Genomic DNA, 23,381 nt, shown 5'->3' with positions numbered 1-23,381 from the left:
GAATTTAGAACTCAATTATTAAGCTTATATTAACATTTTTCATTTTTGGGGTACATCATTTCAAATAAAAAAAAAAAAACATAAGTTGTTGTTGAATAGGACTTCACAGAATTGCAAATATATTTATCCACTATACATAAACTAGATGATCGGCCAACTAGACTTTAAAACTCAATTATTACGTTTATATTTACATTTTTTATTATGGTGGTAAATCATTTCAAATTAAAAAAAAACATAATATGTTGATGAATAAGACTTCAGACAGTTGCAAATACATTTATCCACTATACATAAACTAGATGATCAGCGAACTAGACTTTAAAACTCAATTATTAAGCTTATATTAACATTTTTCATTATTGGGGTACATCATTTCAAATTAAAAAAAAAACATAATATGTTGATGAATAAGACTTCAGACAGTTGCAGATACATTTTACAACTATAGATAAACTAGTTGATCTGAAAACTATAATTTAGAACTCAATAATTACGTTTATATTTACATTTTTTATTATTGGTGTAAATCATTTCAAATAAAAAAAAAACATAAGTTGTTGTTGAATAGGACTTCACACAATTGCAAATACATTGAGCGCCTATAGATAGATTAGTTCAACCCAAAACTAGAATTTAGAAATCAATAATTACGTTATTATTAACGTTATTCATTGTTGGAGTACATCATTTCAAATTAAAAAAAAATATAATTCGTTGACGAATAAGACTTCAGACAGTTGCAGATACATTTTTCAACTATAGATAAACTAGTTTTCTGAAAACTAGAATTTAGAATTCAATAATTACGTTTATATTTACATTTTTTATTATTGTGGTAAATCATTTCAAATAAAAAAAAAAACATAATATGTTGATGAATAAGACTTCAGACTGTTGCAGATACATGTTTCAACTATAGATAAACTAGTTGATCTGAAAACTAGAATTTAGAACTCAATAATTACGTTTATATTTACATTTTTTATTATTGGTGTAAATCATTTCAAATAAAAAAAAAACATAAGTTGTTGTTGAATAGGACTTCACACAATTGCAAATACATTGAGCGCCTATAGATAGATAAGTTGAACCCAAAACTAGAATTTAGAAATCAATAATTACGTTAATATTAACATTTTTCATTATTGGGGTACATCATTTCAAATTAAAAAAAAACATAATATGTTGATGAATAAGACTTCAGACAGTTGCAGATACATTTTTCAACTATAGATAAACTAGTTGATCTGAAAACTAGAATTTAGAACTCAATAATTACGTTTATATTTACATTTCTTATTATTGTGGTAAATCATTTCAAATAAAAAAAAAAACATAATTTGTTGTTGAATAAGACTTCAGACAAATGCAAATACATTTATCCACTATACATAAACTAGATGATCAGCGAACTAGACTTTAAAACTCAATTATTAAGCTTATATTAACATTTTTCATTATTGGGGTACATCATTTCAAATTAAAAATAAACATAATATGTTGATGAATAAGACTTCAGACAGTTGCAGATACATTTTTCATTGTTGGGGTACATCATTTCAAATTTAAAAAAAAAAAAAATAAGTTGATGAATAAGATTTCAGACAATTCCAAATACATTTAACCACTATACATAAACTAGATGATCAGCGAACTAGACTTTAAAACTCATTTATTAAGCTTATATTAACATTTTTCATTATTGGGGTACATCATTTCAAATTAAAAAAAAACATAATATGTTGATGAATAAGACTTCAGACAGTTGCAGATACATTTTTCAACTATAGATAAGCTAGTTGATCAGAAAACTAGAATTTAGAACTCAATAATTACGTTTATATTTACATTTTTTATAATTGGTGTAAATCATTTCATATAAAAAAAAACATAAGTTGTTGTTGAATAGGACTTCACACAATTGCAAATACATTGAGCGCCTATAGATAGATTAGTTGAACCCAAAACTAGAATTTAGAAATCAATAATTACGTTATTATTAACGTTATTCATTGTTGGGGTACATAATTTTAAATTAAAAAAAAATATAATTCGTTGATGAATAAGACTTCAGACAGTTGAAGTTACATTTTTCAACTATAGATAAACTAGTTGATCAGAAAACTAGAATTTAGAACTCAATAATTACGTTTATATTTACATTTTTATTATTGTGGTAAATCATTTCAAATAAAAAAAAACATAAGTTGTTGTTGCATAAGACTTCAAACAATTGCAAATACATTGAGTGCCTATAGATAGATTAGTTGAACCCAAAACTAGAATTTAGAAATCAATAATTACGTTATTATTAACGTTATTCATTGTTGGGGTACATCATTTCAAATTAATAAAAAAAATATAATTTGTTGACGAATAAGACTTCAGACAGTTGCAGATACATTTTTCAACTATAGATAAACTAGTTGATCTGAAAACTAGAATTTAGAACTCAATAATTACGTTTCTATTTACATTTTTTATTATTGTGGTAAATCATTTCAAATTAAAAAAAAAACATAATATGTTGATGAATAAGACTTCAGACTGTCGCAGATACATGTTTCAACTATAGATAAACTAGTTGATCTGAAAACTATAATTTAGAACTCAATAATTACGTTTATATTTACATTTTTTATTATTGGTGTAAATCATTTCAAATTAAATAAAAACATAAGTTGTTGTTGAATAGGACTTCACACAATTGCAAATACATTGAGCGCCTATAGATAGATTAGTTGAACCCAAAACTAGAATTTAGAAATCAATAATTACTTTATTATTAACGTTATTCATTGTTGGGGTACATCATTTCAAATTAAAAAAAAATATAATTTGTTGACGAATAAGACTTCAGACAGTTGCAGATACATTTTTCAACTATAGATAAACTAGATGATCTGAAAACTAGAATTTAAAACTCAATTATTAAGCTTATATTAAAATTTTTCATTATTGGGGTGAGTCATTTCAAATAAAAAAAAATATAATTTGTTGACGAATAAGACTTCATACAATTGCAAATACATTGAGCACCTATAGATAGATTAGTTGTACGCAAAACTAGAATTTAGAAGTCAATAAATACGTTGATATTAACATTTTCATTATTGGGGTACATCATTTCAAATTAAAAAAAAACATAATATGTTGATGAATAAGACTTCAGACAGTTGAAGTTACATTTTTCAACTATAGATAAACTAGTTGATCAGAAAACTAGAATTTAGAACTCAATTATTAAGCTTATATTTACATTTTTGATTTTTGGGGTACATCGTTTCAAATTAAAAAAAAACATATGTTGTTGTTGAATAGGACTTCACAGAATTGCAAATATATTTATCCACTATACATAAACTAGATGATCAGCGAACTAGACTTTAAAACTCAATTATTACGTTTAAATTTACATTTTTTATTATTGTGGTAAATCATTTCAAATAAAAAAAAAACATAATTTGTTGTTGAATAAGACTTCAGACAAATGCAAATACATTTATCCACTATACATAAACTAGATGATCAGCGAACTAGACTTTAAAACTCAATTATTAAGCTTATATTAACATTTTTCATTATTGGGGTACATCATTTCAAATTAAAAAAAAACATAATATGTTGATGAATAAGACTTCAGACAGTTGCAGATACATTTTACAACTATAGATAAACTAGTTGATCTGAAAACTATAATTTAGAACTCAATAATTACGTTTATATTTACATTTTTTATTATTGGTGTAAATCATTTCAAATAAAAAAAAAACATAAGTTGTTGTTGAATAAGACTTCAGACAAATGCAAATACATTTATCCACTATACATAAACTAGATGATCAGCGAACTAGACTTTAAAACTCAATTATTAAGCTTATATTAACATTTTTCATTATTGGGGTACATCATTTCAAATTAAAAATAAACATAATATGTTGATGAATAAGACTTCAGACAGTTGCAGATACATTTTTCATTGTTGGGGTACATCATTTCAAATTTAAAAAAAAAAAAAATAAGTTGATGAATAAGATTTCAGACAATTCCAAATACATTTAACCACTATACATAAACTAGATGATCAGCGAACTAGACTTTAAAACTCATTTATTAAGCTTATATTAACATTTTTCATTATTGGGGTACATCATTTCAAATTTAAAAAAAACATAATATGTTGATGAATAAGACTTCAGACAGTTGCAGATACATTTTTCAACTATAGATAAGCTAGTTGATCAGAAAACTAGAATTTAAAACTCAATTATTACGTTTATATTTACATTTTTTATTATTGGCGTAAATCATTTCAAATAAAAAAAAACATAAGTTGTTGTTGAATAGGACTTCATACAATTGCAAATACATTGAGCACCTATTGATAGATTAGTTGAACCCTAAACTAGAATTTAGAAATCAATGATTACGTTTATATTAACATTTTTCATTATTGGGGTACATCATTTCAAATTAAAAAAAAAACATAATATATTGATGAATAAGACTTCAGACTGTCGCAGATACATGTTTCAACTATAGATAAACTAGTTGATCTGAAAACTAGAATTTAGAACTCAATAATTACGTTTATATTTACATTTTTTATAACTGGTGTAAATCATTTCATATAAAAAAAAACATAAGTTGTTGTTGAATAGGACTTCACACAATTGCAAATACATTGAGCGCCTATAGATAGATTAGTTGAACCCAAAACTAGAATTTAGAAATCAATAATTACGTTATTATTAACGTTATTCATTGTTGGGGTACATAATTTTAAATTAAAAAAAAATATAATTCGTTGTCGAATAAGACTTCAGACTGTTGCAGATACATTTTTCAACTATACATAAACTAGATGATCTGAAAACTAGAATTTAAAACTCAATTATTAAGCTTATATTAAAATTTTTCATTATTGGGGTGAGTCATATCAAATAAAAAAAAATATAATTTGTTGACGAATAAGACTTCATACAATTGCAAATACATTGAGCACCTATAGATAGATTAGTTGTACGCAAAACTAGAATTTAGAAGTCTATAAATACGTTGATATTAACATTTTCATTATTGGGGTACATCATTTCAAATTGAAAAAAAACATAATATGTTGATGAATAAGACTTCAGACAGTTGAAGTTACATTTTTCAACTATAGATAAACTAGTTGATCAGAAAACTAGAATTTAGAACTCAATAATTACGTTTATATTTACATTTTTATTATTGTGGTAAATCATTTCAAATAAAAAAAAACATAAGTTGTTGTTGCATAAGACTTCAGACTGTTGCAGATACATTTTTCAACTATACATAAACTAGATGATCAGAAACTAGAATTTAAAACTCAATTATTAAGCTTATATTAAAATTTTTCATTATTGGGGTGAGTCATTTCAAATAAAAAAAAATATAATTTGTTGACGAATAAGACTTCATACAATTGCAAATACATTGAGCACCTATAGATAGATTAGTTGTACGCAAAACTAGAATTTAGAAGTCAATAAATACGTTGATATTAACATTTTCATTATTGGGGTACATCATTTCAAATTAAAAAAAAACATAATATGTTGATGAATAAGACTTCAGACAGTTGCAGATACATTTTTCAACTATAGATAAACTAGTTGATCTGAAAACTAGACTTTAAAACTCAATAATTACGTTTATATTTACATTTTTTATTATTGGGGTAAATCATTTCAAATAAAAAAAAAAACATAAGTTGTTGTTGAATAGGACTTCACACAATTGCAAATACATTAATCCACTATACATAAACTAGATGATCAGAAAACTAGAATTTAGAACTCAATTATTAAGCTTATATTAACATTTTTCATTTTTGGGGTACATCATTTCAAATAAAAAAAAAAAACATAAGTTGTTGTTGAATAGGACTTCACAGAATTGCAAATATATTTATCCACTATACATAAACTAGATGATCGGCCAACTAGACTTTAAAACTCAATTATTACGTTTATATTTACATTTTTTATTATGGTGGTAAATCATTTCAAATTAAAAAAAAACATAATATGTTGATGAATAAGACTTCAGACAGTTGCAAATACATTTATCCACTATACATAAACTAGATGATCAGCGAACTAGACTTTAAAACTCAATTATTAAGCTTATATTAACATTTTTCATTATTGGGGTACATCATTTCAAATTAAAAAAAAACATAATATGTTGATGAATAAGACTTCAGACAGTTGCAGATACATTTTACAACTATAGATAAACTAGTTGATCTGAAAACTATAATTTAGAACTCAATAATTACGTTTATATTTACATTTTTTATTATTGGTGTAAATCATTTCAAATAAAAAAAAAACATAAGTTGTTGTTGAATAGGACTTCACACAATTGCAAATACATTGAGCGCCTATAGATAGATTAGTTCAACCCAAAACTAGAATTTAGAAATCAATAATTACGTTATTATTAACGTTATTCATTGTTGGAGTACATCATTTCAAATTAAAAAAAAATATAATTCGTTGACGAATAAGACTTCAGACAGTTGCAGATACATTTTTCAACTATAGATAAACTAGTTTTCTGAAAACTAGAATTTAGAATTCAATAATTACGTTTATATTTACATTTTTTATTATTGTGGTAAATCATTTCAAATAAAAAAAAAACATAATATGTTGATGAATAAGACTTCAGACTGTTGCAGATACATGTTTCAACTATAGATAAACTAGTTGATCTGAAAACTAGAATTTAGAACTCAATAATTACGTTTATATTTACATTTTTTATTATTGGTGTAAATCATTTCAAATAAAAAAAAAACATAAGTTGTTGTTGAATAGGACTTCACACAATTGCAAATACATTGAGCGCCTATAGATAGATAAGTTGAACCCAAAACTAGAATTTAGAAATCAATAATTACGTTAATATTAACATTTTTCATTATTGGGGTACATCATTTCAAATTAAAAAAAAACATAATATGTTGATGAATAAGACTTCAGACAGTTGCAGATACATTTTTCAACTATAGATAAACTAGTTGATCTGAAAACTAGAATTTAGAACTCAATAATTACGTTTATATTTACATTTCTTATTATTGTGGTAAATCATTTCAAATAAAAAAAAAACATAATTTGTTGTTGAATAAGACTTCAGACAAATGCAAATACATTTATCCACTATACATAAACTAGATGATCAGCGAACTAGACTTTAAAACTCAATTATTAAGCTTATATTAACATTTTTCATTATTGGGGTACATCATTTCAAATTAAAAATAAACATAATATGTTGATGAATAAGACTTCAGACAGTTGCAGATACATTTTTCATTGTTGGGGTACATCATTTCAAATTTAAAAAAAAAAAAAATAAGTTGATGAATAAGATTTCAGACAATTCCAAATACATTTAACCACTATACATAAACTAGATGATCAGCGAACTAGACTTTAAAACTCATTTATTAAGCTTATATTAACATTTTTCATTATTGGGGTACATCATTTCAAATTAAAAAAAAACATAATATGTTGATGAATAAGACTTCAGACAGTTGCAGATACATTTTTCAACTATAGATAAGCTAGTTGATCAGAAAACTAGAATTTAGAACTCAATAATTACGTTTATATTTACATTTTTTATAATTGGTGTAAATCATTTCATATAAAAAAAAACATAAGTTGTTGTTGAATAGGACTTCACACAATTGCAAATACATTGAGCGCCTATAGATAGATTAGTTGAACCCAAAACTAGAATTTAGAAATCAATAATTACGTTATTATTAACGTTATTCATTGTTGGGGTACATAATTTTAAATTAAAAAAAAATATAATTCGTTGATGAATAAGACTTCAGACAGTTGAAGTTACATTTTTCAACTATAGATAAACTAGTTGATCAGAAAACTAGAATTTAGAACTCAATAATTACGTTTATATTTACATTTTTATTATTGTGGTAAATCATTTCAAATAAAAAAAAACATAAGTTGTTGTTGCATAAGACTTCAAACAATTGCAAATACATTGAGTGCCTATAGATAGATTAGTTGAACCCAAAACTAGAATTTAGAAATCAATAATTACGTTATTATTAACGTTATTCATTGTTGGGGTACATCATTTCAAATTAATAAAAAAAATATAATTTGTTGACGAATAAGACTTCAGACAGTTGCAGATACATTTTTCAACTATAGATAAACTAGTTGATCTGAAAACTAGAATTTAGAACTCAATAATTACGTTTCTATTTACATTTTTTATTATTGTGGTAAATCATTTCAAATTAAAAAAAAAACATAATATGTTGATGAATAAGACTTCAGACTGTCGCAGATACATGTTTCAACTATAGATAAACTAGTTGATCTGAAAACTATAATTTAGAACTCAATAATTACGTTTATATTTACATTTTTTATTATTGGTGTAAATCATTTCAAATTAAATAAAAACATAAGTTGTTGTTGAATAGGACTTCACACAATTGCAAATACATTGAGCGCCTATAGATAGATTAGTTGAACCCAAAACTAGAATTTAGAAATCAATAATTACTTTATTATTAACGTTATTCATTGTTGGGGTACATCATTTCAAATTAAAAAAAAATATAATTTGTTGACGAATAAGACTTCAGACAGTTGCAGATACATTTTTCAACTATAGATAAACTAGATGATCTGAAAACTAGAATTTAAAACTCAATTATTAAGCTTATATTAAAATTTTTCATTATTGGGGTGAGTCATTTCAAATAAAAAAAAATATAATTTGTTGACGAATAAGACTTCATACAATTGCAAATACATTGAGCACCTATAGATAGATTAGTTGTACGCAAAACTAGAATTTAGAAGTCAATAAATACGTTGATATTAACATTTTCATTATTGGGGTACATCATTTCAAATTAAAAAAAAACATAATATGTTGATGAATAAGACTTCAGACAGTTGAAGTTACATTTTTCAACTATAGATAAACTAGTTGATCAGAAAACTAGAATTTAGAACTCAATTATTAAGCTTATATTTACATTTTTGATTTTTGGGGTACATCGTTTCAAATTAAAAAAAAACATATGTTGTTGTTGAATAGGACTTCACAGAATTGCAAATATATTTATCCACTATACATAAACTAGATGATCAGCGAACTAGACTTTAAAACTCAATTATTACGTTTAAATTTACATTTTTTATTATTGTGGTAAATCATTTCAAATAAAAAAAAAACATAATTTGTTGTTGAATAAGACTTCAGACAAATGCAAATACATTTATCCACTATACATAAACTAGATGATCAGCGAACTAGACTTTAAAACTCAATTATTAAGCTTATATTAACATTTTTCATTATTGGGGTACATCATTTCAAATTAAAAAAAAACATAATATGTTGATGAATAAGACTTCAGACAGTTGCAGATACATTTTACAACTATAGATAAACTAGTTGATCTGAAAACTATAATTTAGAACTCAATAATTACGTTTATATTTACATTTTTTATTATTGGTGTAAATCATTTCAAATAAAAAAAAAACATAAGTTGTTGTTGAATAGGACTTCACACAATTGCAAATACATTGAGCGCCTATAGATAGATTAGTTCAACCCAAAACTAGAATTTAGAAATCAATAATTACGTTATTATTAACGTTATTCATTGTTGGAGTACATCATTTCAAATTAAAAAAAAATATAATTCGTTGACGAATAAGACTTCAGACAGTTGCAGATACATTTTTCAACTATAGATAAACTAGTTTTCTGAAAACTAGAATTTAGAATTCAATAATTACGTTTATATTTACATTTTTTATTATTGTGGTAAATCATTTCAAATAAAAAAAAAACATAATATGTTGATGAATAAGACTTCAGACTGTTGCAGATACATGTTTCAACTATAGATAAACTAGTTGATCTGAAAACTAGAATTTAGAACTCAATAATTACGTTTATATTTACATTTTTTATTATTGGTGTAAATCATTTCAAATAAAAAAAAAACATAAGTTGTTGTTGAATAGGACTTCACACAATTGCAAATACATTGAGCGCCTATAGATAGATAAGTTGAACCCAAAACTAGAATTTAGAAATCAATAATTACGTTAATATTAACATTTTTCATTATTGGGGTACATCATTTCAAATTAAAAAAAAACATAATATGTTGATGAATAAGACTTCAGACAGTTGCAGATACATTTTTCAACTATAGATAAACTAGTTGATCTGAAAACTAGAATTTAGAACTCAATAATTACGTTTATATTTACATTTCTTATTATTGTGGTAAATCATTTCAAATAAAAAAAAAACATAATTTGTTGTTGAATAAGACTTCAGACAAATGCAAATACATTTATCCACTATACATAAACTAGATGATCAGCGAACTAGACTTTAAAACTCAATTATTAAGCTTATATTAACATTTTTCATTATTGGGGTACATCATTTCAAATTAAAAATAAACATAATATGTTGATGAATAAGACTTCAGACAGTTGCAGATACATTTTTCATTGTTGGGGTACATCATTTCAAATTTAAAAAAAAAAAAAATAAGTTGATGAATAAGATTTCAGACAATTCCAAATACATTTAACCACTATACATAAACTAGATGATCAGCGAACTAGACTTTAAAACTCATTTATTAAGCTTATATTAACATTTTTCATTATTGGGGTACATCATTTCAAATTAAAAAAAAACATAATATGTTGATGAATAAGACTTCAGACAGTTGCAGATACATTTTTCAACTATAGATAAGCTAGTTGATCAGAAAACTAGAATTTAGAACTCAATAATTACGTTTATATTTACATTTTTTATAATTGGTGTAAATCATTTCATATAAAAAAAAAACATAAGTTGTTGTTGAATAGGACTTCACACAATTGCAAATACATTGAGCGCCTATAGATAGATTAGTTGAACCCAAAACTAGAATTTAGAAATCAATAATTACGTTATTATTAACGTTATTCATTGTTGGGGTACATAATTTTAAATTAAAAAAAAATATAATTCGTTGATGAATAAGACTTCAGACAGTTGAAGTTACATTTTTCAACTATAGATAAACTAGTTGATCAGAAAACTAGAATTTAGAACTCAATAATTACGTTTATATTTACATTTTTATTATTGTGGTAAATCATTTCAAATAAAAAAAAACATAAGTTGTTGTTGCATAAGACTTCAAACAATTGCAAATACATTGAGTGCCTATAGATAGATTAGTTGAACCCAAAACTAGAATTTAGAAATCAATAATTACGTTATTATTAACGTTATTCATTGTTGGGGTACATCATTTCAAATTAATAAAAAAAATATAATTTGTTGACGAATAAGACTTCAGACAGTTGCAGATACATTTTTCAACTATAGATAAACTAGTTGATCTGAAAACTAGAATTTAGAACTCAATAATTACGTTTCTATTTACATTTTTTATTATTGTGGTAAATCATTTCAAATTAAAAAAAAAACATAATATGTTGATGAATAAGACTTCAGACTGTCGCAGATACATGTTTCAACTATAGATAAACTAGTTGATCTGAAAACTATAATTTAGAACTCAATAATTACGTTTATATTTACATTTTTTATTATTGGTGTAAATCATTTCAAATTAAATAAAAACATAAGTTGTTGTTGAATAGGACTTCACACAATTGCAAATACATTGAGCGCCTATAGATAGATTAGTTGAACCCAAAACTAGAATTTAGAAATCAATAATTACTTTATTATTAACGTTATTCATTGTTGGGGTACATCATTTCAAATTAAAAAAAAATATAATTTGTTGACGAATAAGACTTCAGACAGTTGCAGATACATTTTTCAACTATAGATAAACTAGATGATCTGAAAACTAGAATTTAAAACTCAATTATTAAGCTTATATTAAAATTTTTCATTATTGGGGTGAGTCATTTCAAATAAAAAAAAAACATAAGTTGTTGTTGAATAAGACTTCAGACAAATGCAAATACATTTATCCACTATACATAAACTAGATGATCAGCGAACTAGACTTTAAAACTCAATTATTAAGCTTATATTAACATTTTTCATTATTGGGGTACATCATTTCAAATTAAAAATAAACATAATATGTTGATGAATAAGACTTCAGACAGTTGCAGATACATTTTTCATTGTTGGGGTACATCATTTCAAATTTAAAAAAAAAAAAAAATAAGTTGATGAATAAGATTTCAGACAATTCCAAATACATTTAACCACTATACATAAACTAGATGATCAGCGAACTAGACTTTAAAACTCATTTATTAAGCTTATATTAACATTTTTCATTATTGGGGTACATCATTTCAAATTTAAAAAAAACATAATATGTTGATGAATAAGACTTCAGACAGTTGCAGATACATTTTTCAACTATAGATAAGCTAGTTGATCAGAAAACTAGAATTTAAAACTCAATTATTACGTTTATATTTACATATTTTATTATTGGCGTAAATCATTTCAAATAAAAAAAAACATAAGTTGTTGTTGAATAGGACTTCATACAATTGCAAATACATTGAGCACCTATTGATAGATTAGTTGAACCCTAAACTAGAATTTAGAAATCAATGATTACGTTTATATTAACATTTTTCATTATTGGGGTACATCATTTCAAATTAAAAAAAAAACATAATATATTGATGAATAAGACTTCAGACTGTCGCAGATACATGTTTCAACTATAGATAAACTAGTTGATCTGAAAACTAGAATTTAGAACTCAATAATTACGTTTATATTTACATTTTTTATAATTGGTGTAAATCATTTCATATAAAAAAAAACATAAGTTGTTGTTGAATAGGACTTCACACAATTGCAAATACATTGAGCGCCTATAGATAGATTAGTTGAACCCAAAACTAGAATTTAGAAATCAATAATTACGTTATTATTAACGTTATTCATTGTTGGGGTACATCATTTCAAATTGAAAAAAAACATAATATGTTGATGAATAAGACTTCAGACAGTTGAAGTTACATTTTTCAACTATACATAAACTAGATGATCAGAAACTAGAATTTAAAACTCAATTATTAAGCTTATATTAAAATTTTTCATTATTGGGGTGAGTCATTTCAAATAAAAAAAAATATAATTTGTTGACGAATAAGACTTCATACAATTGCAAATACATTGAGCACCTATAGATAGATTAGTTGTACGCAAAACTAGAATTTAGAAGTCAATAAATACGTTGATATTAACATTTTCATTATTGGGGTACATCATTTCAAATTAAAAAAAAAACATAATATGTTGATGAATAAGACTTCAGACAGTTGAAGTTACATTTTTCAACTATAGATAAACTAGTTGATCAGAAAACTAGAATTTAGAACTCAATTATTAAGCTTATATTTACATTTTTGATTTTTGGGGTACATCGTTTCAAATTAAAAAAAAACATATGTTGTTGTTGAATAGGACTTCACAGAATTGCAAATATATTTATCCACTATACATAAACTAGATGATCAGCGAACTAGACTTTAAAACTCAATTATTACGTTTAAATTTACATTTTTTATTATTGTGGTAAATCATTTCAAATAAAAAAAAAACATAATTTGTTGTTGAATAAGACTTCAGACAAATGCAAATACATTTATCCACTATACATAAACTAGATGATCAGCGAACTAGACTTTAAAACTCAATTATTAAGCTTATATTAACATTTTTCATTATTGGGGTACATCATTTCAAATTAAAAAAAAACATAATATGTTGATGAATAAGACTTCAGACAGTTGCAGATACATTTTACAACTATAGATAAACTAGTTGATCTGAAAACTATAATTTAGAACTCAATAATTACGTTTATATTTACATTTTTTATTATTGGTGTAAATCATTTCAAATAAAAAAAAAACATAAGTTGTTGTTGAATAGGACTTCACACAATTGCAAATACATTGAGCGCCTATAGATAGATTAGTTCAACCCAAAACTAGAATTTAGAAATCAATAATTACGTTATTATTAACGTTATTCATTGTTGGAGTACATCATTTCAAATTAAAAAAAAATATAATTCGTTGACGAATAAGACTTCAGACAGTTGCAGATACATTTTTCAACTATAGATAAACTAGTTTTCTGAAAACTAGAATTTAGAATTCAATAATTACGTTTATATTTACATTTTTTATTATTGTGGTAAATCATTTCAAATAAAAAAAAAACATAATATGTTGATGAATAAGACTTCAGACTGTTGCAGATACATGTTTCAACTATAGATAAACTAGTTGATCTGAAAACTAGAATTTAGAACTCAATAATTACGTTTATATTTACATTTTTTATTATTGGTGTAAATCATTTCAAATAAAAAAAAAACATAAGTTGTTGTTGAATAGGACTTCACACAATTGCAAATACATTGAGCGCCTATAGATAGATAAGTTGAACCCAAAACTAGAATTTAGAAATCAATAATTACGTTAATATTAACATTTTTCATTATTGGGGTACATCATTTCAAATTAAAAAAAAACATAATATGTTGATGAATAAGACTTCAGACAGTTGCAGATACATTTTTCAACTATAGATAAACTAGTTGATCTGAAAACTAGAATTTAGAACTCAATAATTACGTTTATATTTACATTTCTTATTATTGTGGTAAATCATTTCAAATAAAAAAAAAACATAATTTGTTGTTGAATAAGACTTCAGACAAATGCAAATACATTTATCCACTATACATAAACTAGATGATCAGCGAACTAGACTTTAAAACTCAATTATTAAGCTTATATTAACATTTTTCATTATTGGGGTACATCATTTCAAATTAAAAATAAACATAAAATGTTGATGAATAAGACTTCAGACAGTTGCAGATACATTTTTCATTGTTGGGGTACATCATTTCAAATTTAAAAAAAAAAAAAATAAGTTGATGAATAAGATTTCAGACAATTCCAAATACATTTAACCACTATACATAAACTAGATGATCAGCGAACTAGACTTTAAAACTCATTTATTAAGCTTATATTAACATTTTTCATTATTGGGGTACATCATTTCAAATTAAAAAAAAACATAATATGTTGATGAATAAGACTTCAGACAGTTGCAGATACATTTTTCAACTATAGATAAGCTAGTTGATCAGAAAACTAGAATTTAGAACTCAATAATTACGTTTATATTTACATTTTTTATAATTGGTGTAAATCATTTCATATAAAAAAAAACATAAGTTGTTGTTGAATAGGACTTCACACAATTGCAAATACATTGAGCGCCTATAGATAGATTAGTTGAACCCAAAACTAGAATTTAGAAATCAATAATTACGTTATTATTAACGTTATTCATTGTTGGGGTACATAATTTTAAATTAAAAAAAAATATAATTCGTTGATGAATAAGACTTCAGACAGTTGAAGTTACATTTTTCAACTATAGATAAACTAGTTGATCAGAAAACTAGAATTTAGAACTCAATAATTACGTTTATATTTACATTTTTATTATTGTGGTAAATCATTTCAAATAAAAAAAAACATAAGTTGTTGTTGCATAAGACTTCAGACTGTTGCAGATACATTTTTCAACTATACATAAACTAGATGATCAGAAACTAGAATTTAAAACTCAATTATTAAGCTTATATTAAAATTTTTCATTATTGGGGTGAGTCATTTCAAATAAAAAAAAATATAATTTGTTGACGAATAAGACTTCATACAATTGCAAATACATTGAGCACCTATAGATAGATTAGTTGTACGCAAAACTAGAATTTAGAAGTCAATAAATACGTTGATATTAACATTTTCATTATTGGGGTACATCATTTCAAATTAAAAAAAAACATAATATGTTGATGAATAAGACTTCAGACAGTTGAAGTTACATTTTTCAGCTATAGATAAACTAGTTGATCAGAAAACTAGAATTTAGAACTCAATTATTAAGCTTATATTTACATTTTTGATTTTTGGGGTACATCGTTTCAAATTAAAAAAAAACATATGTTGTTGTTGAATAGGACTTCACAGAATTGCAAATATATTTATCCACTATACATAAACTAGATGATCAGCGAACTAGACTTTAAAACTCAATTATTACGTTTAAATTTACATTTTTTATTATTGTGGTAAATCATTTCAAATAAAAAAAAAACATAATTTGTTGTTGAATAAGACTTCAGACAAATGCAAATACATTTATCCACTATACATAAACTAGATGATCAGCGAACTAGACTTTAAAACTCAATTATTAAGCTTATATTAACATTTTTCATTATTGGTGTAAATCATTTCAAATAAAAAAAAAAACATAAGTTGTTGTTGAATAGGACTTCACACAATTGCAAATACATTGAGCGCCTATAGATAGATTAGTTCAACCCAAAACTAGAATTTAGAAATCAATAATTACGTTATTATTAACGTTATTCATTGTTGGGGTACATCATTTCAAATTAAAAAAAAATATAATTCGTTGACGAATAAGACTTCAGACAGTTGCAGATACATTTTTCAACTATAGATAAACTAGTTTTCTGAAAACTAGAATTTAGAATTCAATAATTACGTTTATATTTACATTTTTTATTATTGTGGTAAATCATTTCAAATAAAAAAAAAACATAATATGTTGATGAATAAGACTTCAGACTGTTGCAGATACATGTTTCAACTATAGATAAACTAGTTGATCTGAAAACTAGAATTTAGAACTCAATAATTACGTTTATATTTACATTTTTTATTATTGGTGTAAATCATTTCAAATAAAAAAAAAACATAAGTTGTTGTTGAATAGGACTTCACACAATTGCAAATACATTAAGCGCCTATAGATAGATTAGTTGAACCCAAAACTAGAATTTAGAAATCAATAATAACGTTATTATTAACGTTATTCATTGTTGGGGTACATCATTTCAAATTAATAAAAAATATAATTTGTTGACGATTAAGACTTCAGACAGTTGCAGATACATTTTTCAACTATAGATAAACTAGATGATCTGAAAACTAGAATTTAAAACTCAATTATTAAGCTTATATTAAAATTTTTCATTATTGGGGTGAGTCATTTCAAATAAAAAAAAATATAATTTGTTGACGAATAAGACTTCAGACAGTTGCAGATACATTTTTCAACTATAGATAAACTAGTTGATCTGAAAACTAGAATTTAAAACTCAATTATTAAGCTTATATTTACATTTTTGATTTTTGGGGTACATCGTTTCAAATTAAAAAAAAACATATGTTGTTGTTGAATAGGATTTCACAGAATTGCAAATATATTTATCCACTATACATAAACTAGATGATCAGCGAACTAGACTTTAAAACTCAATTATTACGTTTAAATTTACATTTTTTATTATTGTGGTAAATCATTTCAAATAAAAAAAAAAACATAATTTGTTGTTGAATAAGACTTCAGACAAATGCAAATACATTTATCCACTATACATAAACTAGATGATCAGCGAACTAGACTTTAAAACTCAATTATTAAGCTTATATTAACATTTTTCATTATTGGGGTACATCATTTCAAATTAAAAAAAAATATAATTCGTTGACGAATAAGACTTCAGACAGTTGCAGATACATTTTTCAACTATAGATAAACTAGTTGATCAGAAAACTAGAATTTAGAACTCAATTATTAAGCTTATATTAACATTTTTGATTATTGGGGTACATCATTTCAAATTAAAAAAAAACATAATATGTTGATGAATAAGACTTCAGACTGTCGCAGATACATGTTTCAACTATAGATAAACTAGTTGATCTGAAAACTATAATTTAGAACTCAATAATTACGTTTATATTTACATTTTTTATTATTGGTGTAAATCATTTCAAATAAAAAAAAAACATAAGTTGTTGGTGAATAGGACTTCACACAATTGCAAATACATTGAGCGCCTATAGATAGATTAGTTCAACCCAAAACTAGAATTTAGAAATCAATAATTACGTTATTATTAACGTTATTCATTGTTGGGGTACATCATTTCAAATTAAAAAAAAATATAATTCGTTGACGAATAAGACTTCAGACAGTTGCAGATACATTTTTCAACTATAGATAAACTAGTTTTCTGAAAACTAGAATTTAGAATTCAATAAATACGTTTATATTTACATTTTTTATTATTGTGGTAAATCATTTCAAATAAAAAAAAAACATAATATGTTGATGAATAAGACTTCAGACTGTTGCAGATACATGTTTCAACTATAGATAAACTAGTTGATCTGAAAACTAGAATTTAGAACTCAATAATTACGTTTATATTTACATTTTTTATTATTGGTGTAAATCATTTCAAATAAAAAAAAAACATAAGTTGTTGTTGAATAGGACTTCACACAATTGCAAATACATTGAGCGCCTATAGATAGATAAGTTGAACCCAAAACTAGAATTTAGAAATCAATAATTACGTTAATATTAACATTTTTCATTATTGGGGTACATCATTTCAAATTAAAAAAAAACATAATATGTTGATGAATAAGACTTCAGACAGTTGCAGATACATTTTTCAACTATAGATAAACTAGTTGATCTGAAAACTAGAATTTAGAACTCAATAATTACGTTTATATTTACATTTCTTATTATTGTGGTAAATCATTTCAAATAAAAAAAAAACATAATTTGTTGTTGAATAAGACTTCAGACAAATGCAAATACATTTATCCACTATACATAAACTAGATGATCAGCGAACTAGACTTTAAAACTCAATTATTAAGCTTATATTAAGATTTTTCATTATTGGGGTACATCATTTCAAATTAAAAATAAACATAATATGTTGATGAATAAGATTTCAGACAATTCCAAATACATTTAACCACTATACATAAACTAGATGATCAGCGAAGTAGACTTTAAAACTCATTTATTAAGCTTATATTAACATTTTTCATTATTGGGGTACATCATTTCAAATTAAAAAAAAACATAATATGTTGATGAATAAGACTTCAGACAGTTGCAGATACATTTTTCAACTATAGATAAACTAGTTGATCTGAAAACTAGAATTTAGAACTCAATAATTACGTTTATATTTACATTTTTTATAATTGGTGTAAATCATTTCATATAAAAAAAAACATAAGTTGTTGTTGAATAGGACTTCACACAATTGCAAATACATTGAGCGCCTATAGATAGATTAGTTGAACCCAAAACTAGAATTTAGAAATCAATAATTACGTTATTATTAACGTTATTCATTGTTGGGGTACATAATTTTAAATTAAAAAAAAATATAATTCGTTGTCGAATAAGACTTCAGACTGTTGCAGATACATTTTTCAACTATACATAAACTAGATGATCTGAAAACTAGAATTTAAAACTCAATTATTAAGCTTATATTAAAATTTTTCATTATTGGGGTGAGTCATATCAAATAAAAAAAAATATAATTTGTTGACGAATAAGACTTCATACAATTGCAAATACATTGAGCACCTATAGATAGATTAGTTGTACGCAAAACTAGAATTTAGAAGTCTATAAATACGTTGATATTAACATTTTCATTATTGGGGTACATCATTTCAAATTAAAAAAAAACATAATATGTTGATGAATAAGACTTCAGACAGTTGAAGTTACATTTTTCAACTATAGATAAACTAGTTGATCAGAAAACTAGAATTTAGAACTCAATAATTACGTTTATATTTACATTTTTATTATTGTGGTAAATCATTTCAAATAAAAAAAAACATAAGTTGTTGTTGCATAAGACTTCAGACTGTTGCAGATACATTTTTCAACTATACATAAACTAGATGATCAGAAACTAGAATTTAAAACTCAATTATTAAGCTTATATTAAAATTTTTCATTATAGGGGTGAGTCATTTCAAATAAAAAAAAATATAATTTGTTGACGAATAAGACTTCATACAATTGCAAATACATTGAGCACCTATAGATAGATTAGTTGTACGCAAAACTAGAATTTAGAAGTCAATAAATACGTTGATATTAACATTTTCATTATTGGGGTACATCATTTCAAATTAAAAAAAAACATAATATGTTGATGAATAAGACTTCAGACAGTTGAAGTTACATTTTTCAACTATAGATAAACTAGTTGATCAGAAAACTAGAATTTAGAACTCAATTATTAAGCTTATATTTACATTTTTGATTTTTGGGGTACATCGTTTCAAATTAAAAAAAAACATATGTTGTTGTTGAATAGGACTTCACAGAATTGCAAATATATTTATCCACTATACATAAACTAGATGATCAGCGAACTAGACTTTAAAACTCAATTATTACGTTTAAATTTACATTTTTTATTATTGTGGTAAATCATTTCAAATAAAAAAAAAACATAATTTGTTGTTGAATAAGACTTCAGACAAATGCAAATACATTTATCCACTATACATAAACTAGATGATCAGCGAACTAGACTTTAAAACTCAATTATTAAGCTTATATTAACATTTTTCATTATTGGGGTACATCATTTCAAATTAAAAAAAAATATAATTCGTTGACGAATAAGACTTCAGACAGTTGCAGATACATTTTTCAACTATAGATAAACTAGTTTTCTGAAAACTAGAATTTAGAATTCAATAATTACGTTTATATTTACATTTTTTATTATTGTGGTAAATCATTTCAAATAAAAAAAAAACATAATATGTTGATGAATAAGACTTCAGACAGTTGCAGATACATTTTACAACTATAGATAAACTAGTTGATCAGAAAACTAGAATTTAGAACTCAATTATTAAGCTTATATTAACATTTTTGATTATTGGGGTACATCATTTCAAATTAAAAAAAAACATAATATGTTGATGAATAAGACTTCAGACTGTCGCAGATACATGTTTCAACTATAGATAAACTAGTTGATCTGAAAACTAGAATTTAGAACTCAATAATTACGTTTATATTTACCTTTTTTATTATTGGTGTAAATAATTTCAAATAAAAAAAAAACATAAGTTGTTGTTGAATAGGACTTCACACAACTGCAAACACATTGAGCGCCTATAGATAGATTAGTTGAACCCAAAACTAGAATTTAGAAATCAATTATTACGTTATTATTAATGTTATTCATTGTTGGGGTACATCATTTCAAATTAAAAAAAAAAAAATATAATTCGTTGACGAATAAGACTTCAAACAGTTGCAGATACATTTTTCAACTATAGATAAACTAGTTGATCTGAAAACTAGAATTTAAAACTCAATTATTAAGCTTATATTAAAATTTTTCATTATTGGGATGAGTCATTTCAAATAAAAAAAAAAAAAATTTGTTGACGAATAAGACTTCATAAAATTGCAAATACATTGAGCACCTATAGATAGATTAGTTGTACGCAAAACTAGAATATAGATGTCAATAAATACGTTGATATTAACATTTTCATTATTGGGGTACATCATTTCGAATTAAAAAAAAATATAATTCGTTGACGAATAAGACTTCAGACAGTTGCAGATACATTTATCCACTATACATAAACTAGATGATCAGCAAACTAGACTTTAAAACTCAATTATTAAGCTTATATTAACATTTTTCATTATTGGGGTACATCATTTCAAATTAAAAATAAACATAATATGTTGATGAATAAGACTACAGACAGTTGCAGATACATTTTTCATTGTTGGGGTACATCATTTCAAATAAAAAAAAAACATAATTTGTTGTTGAATAAGACTTCAGACAAATGCAAATACATTTATCCACTATACATAAACTAGATGATCAGCGAACTAGACTTTAAAACTCAATTATTACGTTTATATTTACATTTTTTATTATTGTGGTAAATCATTTCAATTAAAAAAAAAACATAAGTTGTTGTTGAATAATATTTCAGACAAATGCAGATACATTTTTCAACTATAGATAAACTAGTTGATCTGAAAACTAGAATTTTGAACTCAATTATTAAGCTTATATTAACATTTTTCATTATTGGGGTACATCATTTTAAATTAAAAAAAAACATAATATGTTGATGAATAAGACTTCAGACAGTTGCAGATACATTTTACAACTATAGATAAACTAGTTGATCAGAAAACTAGAATTTAGAACTCAATTATTAAGCTTATATTAACATTTTTGATTATTGGGGTACATCATTTCAAATAAAAAAAAAACATAGTATATTGATGAATAAGACTTCAGACTGTTGCAGATACATGTTTCAACTATAGATAAACTAGTTGATCTGAAAACTAGAATTTAGAACTCAATACTTACGTTTATATTTACATTTTTTATTATTGGTGTAAATCATTTCAAATAAAAAAAACATAAGTTGTTGTTGAATAGGACTTAACACAATTGCAAATACATTGAGCGCCTATAGATAGATTAGTTGAACCCAAAACTAGAATTTAGAAATCAATAATTACGTTATTATTAACGTTATTCATTGTTGGGGTACATCATTTCAAATTAGAAAAAAATATAATTCGTTGACGAATAAGACTTCAGACAGTTGCAGATACATTTTTCAACTATAGATAAACTAGTTGATCTGAAAACTAGAATTTAGAACTCAATAATTACGTTTATATTTACATTTTTATTATTGTGGTAAATCATTTCAAATAAAAAAAAACATAAGTTGTTGTTGCTTAAGACTTCAGACTGTTGCAGATACATTTTTCAACTATACATAAACTAGATGATCTGAAAACTAGAATTTAAAACTCAATTATTAAGCTTATATTAAAATTTTTCATTATTGGGGTGAGTCATTTCAAATAAAAAAAAATATAATTTGTTGACGAATAAGACTTCATACAATTGCAAATACATTGAGCACCTATAGATAGATTAGTTCTACCCAAAACTAGAATTTAGAAGTCAATAAATACGTTGATATTAACATTTTCATTATTGGGGTACGTCATTTCAAATTAAAAAAAAACATAATATGTTGATGAATAAGACTTCAGACAGGTGAAGTTACATTTTTCAACTATAGATAAACTAGTTGATCAGAAAACTAGAATTTAGAACTCAATTATTAAGCTTATATTTACATTTTTGATTATTGTGGTAAATCATTTCAAATAAAAAAAAAACATAATTTGTTGTTGAATAAGACTTCAGACAAATGCAAATACATTTATCCACTATACATAAACTAGATGATCAGCGAACTAGACTTTAAAACTCAATTATTAAGCTTATATTAACATTTTTCATTATTGGG

This window comes from Metopolophium dirhodum, chromosome 1 (assembly GCF_019925205.1).
Source record: "Metopolophium dirhodum isolate CAU chromosome 1, ASM1992520v1, whole genome shotgun sequence".
Taxonomy (NCBI): domain Eukaryota; kingdom Metazoa; phylum Arthropoda; class Insecta; order Hemiptera; family Aphididae; genus Metopolophium; species Metopolophium dirhodum.
The sequence above is the reverse complement of the archived record's forward strand: the minus strand, read 5'-3'. Positions refer to the sequence as shown.